This window comes from Eumetopias jubatus, unplaced genomic scaffold (genome assembly GCF_037043125.1).
Source record: "Eumetopias jubatus isolate StellerSeaLion01/CBP00866 unplaced genomic scaffold, mEumJub1_p1.0 scaffold_4, whole genome shotgun sequence".
Classification (NCBI taxonomy): domain Eukaryota; kingdom Metazoa; phylum Chordata; class Mammalia; order Carnivora; family Otariidae; genus Eumetopias; species Eumetopias jubatus.
The window spans coordinates 177,514,262-177,521,314 of record NW_028274810.1 but is presented as its reverse complement, the minus strand read 5'-3'; positions in this window follow the sequence as shown (position 1 = coordinate 177,521,314).

Here is a 7,053-nt window from a genome sequence, read left to right as displayed (position 1 = left end):
GACTTCCCAAGTAGTCGCATTAGTTTACTTTCTTGCCAGAAGTGTCTCAATGCTCCCGTTCCTCCACATACTCGCCAACACTTGGTGTAGACGGTCCTTTTAATTTTAGACATCCTAACAGTGGTATCTCATTATGGCTTTAATTTGCATTTCCCTAATAACTACTGAAGCCAAACATCCTTTTTATATGCTTATTCACCATCTGTATATCTTCTTTGGTGAGGTGTCTGTTTACATCTTCTGCCCATTTGTGGAGGAGGGTGTTTGTTTTCTTGTATTGAGTTTGAGTTATTTTTATAATCTGGATACAAGTGCCTTGTCAGATATATAGTTCATAAATATTTTCTCCTAGTCTGTGGCCCTTTCCCTGACTCTCGTAATAGAGTCTTTTGAAGAGCAGAAGTTTTTAGTCTTGATGAAGTTTGATTTACCATTTTGGTTTTTTATGGATCATACTTTCGGCATTGTTTGTGGACCCTGTACTCTGTCCCGTTGATCTATATGTCTGTCTTGATGCTAGGGCCAGACTGTTGTGATTACTGTGGCTCTATAATAAATCTTGAAGTCAAGTAATAGAATCCTCCAAACTTTATCCTTTTTTTCCCAAGTTGTTTTAGCTATTCTACTTCCTTTGTGTTTCCATATACATTTTAGAATCAACTTGTCGATTTCTACAAAAATCCCTACTGGGAATTTGTTGGGGACTGCATTGGCTCCATACACCAATTCGAGCAGAATGACATCTTATCAATATTGAGTTTTCCAATCCACAGAACATGATTTTTTTTTAATTTTTTTAAAAAAGTATTTATTTATTTTAGAGACAAAGAGAGAGAGCACACATGAGCCGGTGAAGGGGCAGAGGGCGAGAATATCCAAGTAGACTACCACTGAGCACAGAGCCCAATTCCGGGCTTGATCTCACGAGCCATGAGATCGGGACCTGAGGTGAAACCAGGAGTCGGATGCTTAACAGACCAAGCCACCCAGGCGCACCGAACATGATATTTTTTTAAAAAAACATTTTTCTCTTAACACTGAAATTTTAATTAATGTTCCTATGTATTTACTATATTGCTTCCAACTCTGACATAATCTCAGTGTGTTTTAGTTTCCTGTTACAGCTGTAACAGTTTCTCCACACGTAATGGCTTCCAGCAACACAAATGTGTTCTCTTAGTGCTCTGGGGGTCAGAATCTGAAGTGCGTTCCACTGGGCTAAAGTCAAGGTGTCAGCCAGACTGATTCCTTCTGGAAGCTCTGAGGGGAGACTGTATTTCCTTCCCTTTTCAGTTTCCGGTGGCTGCTTGTATTCTTCAGCTGTGGCTCTTCCCCATTTCCAATGCCTGTCACTCCGACTTTGGTTTTGTCATCCCATCCCCCTCTCACTCCAACTCTTTTTTTTTTTTTAAGATTTTCTTTCTTTATTTATTTGACAGAGAGAGCACAGGCAGAGGGAGAGGGAGAAGCAGGCTCCTCACTGAGGAAGGGAGCCCGATGCGGGGCTCGATCCCAGGACCCCGGGATCACGACCCGAGCCGAAGGCAGATGCTTACCTGAGCCACCCGGGCGCCCCTCACTCCAGCTCTTATAAGGACTGTTGGGATCCCATCGGGCCCACCCAGATAATTCAGGAGAATCTCCCCATTTCAAGATCCTTAACTTTATCACATCTGCAAAGTCCCTTTTGCCAGATAAAGTAACAGTCACAGGTTCCAGGGATTAGGACCAGGACATATTTAGGGTGTCCACATGACACATGCATCCACCACATTTTAGGTCCACACTTTCCCAGTGATGGACACCAGGTTGGTCCCTACCCCCAACCCCCACCCCCACTACAAGGAATGTTGCTGAGAACATCCTCCTTTATGGAATCTTATGGACTTGCAGGTATATTATCTTAAGATTTGTCCCGGGAATGAGACTTCAGGGACACTGATGCATGTATACACTTACTCTGGCTGAGTGGCGACTGGTTGCTCTTGAGAAAGGCTGTACGAGTCCAGCCTCCACCAACCATGAATGAATGTCCCTCTGTCTCCAGGCCTCACCAACATTTGCCATTGTCTTTCTAATTGTTGCCAGGTGTAAATTTCTGCCCTGTGGTTTTATTTGCATTTCTCTAATTACCAATGAGTTTGAGCATCTCTTCATGTTTATTAGACTTTTTGGTTTCATTTTGTAAATGAAACCTGTTCAGCTCCTTTTCTTATTTTTCTATTGGAGTTGCCTTTTTCTGGTTAATTTGATTTTATTTAGAAAGCCTGCCCTCAAGCCTGTAGCAGAAAAGTCTTATCCTAGGTTGTCTTGACTTTGTAGTTTTGCCTTTCACATTTAGGTGTTTACCCATCTGGATGTCACCTTTGTAAGTGCTATACGTAAAAATGCAAAGTTATTTTTCTCCAGAGTGAACCAATATTCCCAATACCAGCTGCTAGAAATTCCACCCTTTTCCCATTGGTTTGTAGCACCACCACTATCAAATATTAAGTTCCTGTGTGTGTGTGTGATATTCCATTAGCTTCTTTGTCCTTGTACCAATATCACACTTTTCTTTTAATCCTGTGGCTTTATGGTATATTTTAATCTCTAGTGTGGAAAATCCTTTCCCTTGTATTTTCGAGATGGATTTAGATGCTTTATTTTTCCATATGCATGTTAATGTCAGTTTAAGTTTCTCAAAAATTCAATGTCTAATCATGATTATGATTGCATGGGTTAATTTAGAAACACTGACACACTTAAGCTATTAAGTTGTCCCTCTAAGAGAAGGGACTGTCTCCCCACTTTTTAGGTCATCGACTATGTTCTTCATCAAATTCAGATTTCGCCACAAGAGACTTCAGGAGTCTTGGTTAATTTGTAGACAGATTCCTAGGTTTTTTTTGCTAGTACGAACAAAAGACTTTATTTAATTTTTCATTAAAATTTCTAGTTGGTTATTTATAAAAAACTGCTACATTAGTAGGTTGATCACACAAATGACCTTGCTAAACTCTTGATACGGTTTCTTATTCTACACCCCCACCCCATAGGTGATCATCTGCAAACAATGCCAGTTTATTGCTTTAGAAAACCTTTTCCCCCAGAATCCTATGAAAGTTTCATTGTCTAAATTAGGGGGTCCCTCATTCAAGACATCTCTGCTTTTTTTATTAGATCTAACATTTGCAGTGCACTTCATGATACTGTCTTATGGCCATGTCAGTATACTTGAAAGGAAGATAAGAAGAGTTTTAATATGCAGAGATGTAATTACTTAAAAGTATTAAAAATACACTCCTTGCTGGGCCTTTCTCTTTAGAATCTTTTGTTTAGTCAACACTTTGAAATTTAGTTAGGAAACATAATGAGAGGGAAAAAAAAATCCACAGAACTTTCAGAATTAAGGACAAAACATTGACAGTAATGATGTCATGTCCCCAGTAATTATTCCTCTTTCAACATTCAGGAGATTACAAAATCTTTTCCTTTCTCCTCAAGTTGTTTGTTTAATATAGTCCGTACACTACTCAAATCTGGCCTATTCTGTAAAGACTGGGTCATCTTTTCCAAGTCAGTTTCACATCCTATTTTTTTAAATTTTTTATTATTTTATTTACTTACTTGACAGAGCGAGAGAGCACAAGCTGGGAGAGCAACAAAAACAGAGGGAGAAGCAGGCTCCTCCCCGCTGAGCAGGGAGCCCAGTGCTGGGCTCGATCCCAGGACCCTGAGATCATGAGCTGAGCTGAAGGCAGACGCTTAACTGACTGAGCCACCCAGGTGCCCCTCACATCCTGTTTTCTAAAGGGAACAAATACCTTGGAACATCTTTTGAGCTCCACACACCTAGGAAGAGTGTGGTGTCATAGTTTATACTTACGTGGTTGTCCCAAAGTTGTTCTAAGCATTGGCTATGTCTTAACTCATTTGAAAGTTCTGATCCTTTTCACTGAAATGTATGAGGGGAACTGTCATTAGGTGTCATGCTGGGAAAATCGGGATCTGAATAAATTTCTATTTTATCCGGTGCCTCCCAACTACCCCATTACAGGACATACTCAAGATATGAGGATCCAGGAGGAGTGCAGCCTGTGGTTTCTCTCTCTACACCCTGAGCATGTTAGACCTGGAGAAAAACTGGAGGAAACCAAGTCTAACCCACTTAAGTCGCAGATGAGGAAACTGACCACCATCCCCAGGCCACACAGTGAGAAAGGTGTTAACACTCAGGTGCATTAACTCTCATCCTGTACTCCTTCCAGCAGCACACAAAGGTCCCTCGTCCCAGTGAAAAACCAGTGGAAGTCATCATCAAGTAAAGGAAAGGGCAGATACGTCCTAAATAATAACTAACACTGTGTAATTTTAGATATTCTTCCTTAAGACTCATATCAACTCAGAAGAGCATAATGATAGCTACCATCATTAATCCTAGCTATATGCACTTTATGTAGATTCTCTCATTTAATTCACATAAAAGCCCTGATATGGGTGTTATTATTGTCATGTCTATTTTATAGATGAGGAGAGAGATCAGAAACGTCAAGTAACCTGCCTAAGATGCCCCAAAGAGGAAGTAGGCAGAGCCAGGACTTGAATTAAGAACTCTCTCCTGTGTAGATCTGTGTCCTTAACCATTACCCTACAGGTGGCCCAGCTCTTTACTTCCATTTTACAGCTATGGACCTGAGGTGCAGCCCAATGTGGCAGAGCTCTTAGTTAAATTTAGAGCAACCAATTTTGGCTCATAAAAGAATACTTACTGAGACTCAGAACTCCAGATTCCAAGAACACTGCTGTCCTATGAGGCACCCCAGGGGACTTCCTGGGTCCCACCCACGCTCCTCTCTGCCCCATTGTAGAGCAGCAACTCCATTTCCTCGTTATAAGCGGATCAATTACTTCAGAATCCATAACACCCCCATCACCACACACCACACACACACACACACACACACACACACACACACACACACACACTTATGGGGTTTTTTGCCTCTTCATCCAATGGCAGGAGAGTCATGAAATGTGCAGGTGTGAGTCTCAGCTTCAAATGCAATGGAACTATTACTACCTCACCTGGAGGAAGCATTCTTTCTGTGCTTCTTAAGACCTCTAGACAAAGGGGCGCCTGGGTGGCTCAGTTGGTTAAGCGACTGCCTTCGGCTCAGGTCATGATCCTGGGGTCCTGGGATCGAGTCCCGCATCGGGCTCCCTGCTCAGCAGGGAGTCTGCTTCTCCCTCTGACCCTCTTCCCTCTCGTGCTCTCTATCTCTCATTCTCTCTCTCTCAAATAAATAAATAAAATCTTAAAAAAAAAACAGACCTCTAGACAAAGGCCAGTGGGGTTGGAAAACAAAATGGTTGCCAGTGATCATGAGGTCATACAATTCTCATGTCCATCCTGCTCACACATGAAAGAACACCACATATCAACTGCTAGTTCAGCACATTCCGTGTACCCCAAACCATGAGGTTGAATGGCATGAACTCATCATTTTTGTAGGTCAAAAATGGTTGTAGACTAGCAGTGTCACTTGGTTCAATTTAAGAGCAAGATTTTTTTTTCTACTTTTTCCATTGCTAGAACTAGTCTTCAATAGGTCATTCTGCTGTTCCATAAGGGCATCTGCTTCAGAGAAATGGGCTGCCTGGTAAAGTTGGTGAATCTCGTGGACATGAGCTCACTGGCTGTCTTCTTTCAGCCGGAAGTATGTGCTTTGGGGAGAAGTAACTTTATGTGAGCGGGAGATACCATGACGATTAATAAGCCTGTGTGGGTCACGTAGGAGGAAGCTCTGGAGGAAGGAAAGCAAATGTAATCCAAATCCACAATAAGTGTTTATTCCAGGGAGGATGAATTACTACCTCTTCAATTACGGAAAAAAATCCCATGTGATTAACCAGCTACAAAGAGTCTGCCTGCTCCTTGTGGGTATGGCACCGTGCTCACACTTAGGGTAAATCACTGCTGCAGAAAAGTTGGGTACTCAGCCAGCTGAGAACATGCCCGTGTTTTTGAGCCCATGCTTAGCTTCCCTTTCCCCCCGCCGTGGCCCCTCACCTCATGAACCTACTGAGTGAACACTCAGTTGCTGGCGATAGTGGTTGACTGATGCCCAGAAAATAAATCATCACATCCACCTTATTAATGAAAGCCTCCTCCACTATGAGGGGCTGTGGGGGCGTATTTACTTGGCACTCTCGATGCCTATTCTTAGAGGCCAAACCGTCTTCTTTCCCTAATCTGGTCACCAACCCGTAAATCTTATGCTTTACTATTTCCTTACCAGATAGTCCAACAATTAACCACTACCCATAGAGACTGACCTCAGCAACTCTCTCCTTTGAGGTAACATAGAGAATGAAAAACAGCCAAGGTTATATTGATTGGGAACATTTCTTTTCCTAACCGGCTTTCAAGGCCACCCCTGAGCCTATTTCCGGCTGGCACCAACAGATTCTGCAAAACCATCTACGCACAGATCGATTTTTTTCACTTTCAGTCAACTGATTGGGAGAACTATCCATGAAGGCCAGGTGTGGGTTAGGGAAGGGTCATACTATAATAGAAGGATGTACAGTGGGAGTGTGAGCCATCTGCTCGTACAATTTTCTTGTGTCTTCAGGATCTGTTCAGCCTGAATGATGGGTGCTTCTGGGAATGGCTGACTTAATGGCCAGGAGGACGAGATAAAACCCACTTGGTGATGGGCAGTTCTGGTTTACCTGGTGTTCCATGCTGAGCGTTTCAACCTCCATCAGAGTCCATCAGCAATGCCGGTTTCTCAAAAGAGAAATCATTCTTGCCAAGAAGTTGTGGCTTTGCTTCTAAAACCCAGAGGCCCCCGCTGTGATTTTACAGGGAGCCCAGCAGAGGCTCCATACAGCATCCTCATCTGCGACAGACACTTTGGAACCACCGGATCTGCTGTCGTAAGGCTCAAGGGGAAGGGCGGTAGCTGCTGCAGACCAGCTAGTTGGGGATGAGCTGGCCCCTACTTCCGGCGACTAGCCTTTCAAGTCACCTGTGTTCAGGGAAGTGGCACTGCCAGATGTCATGTA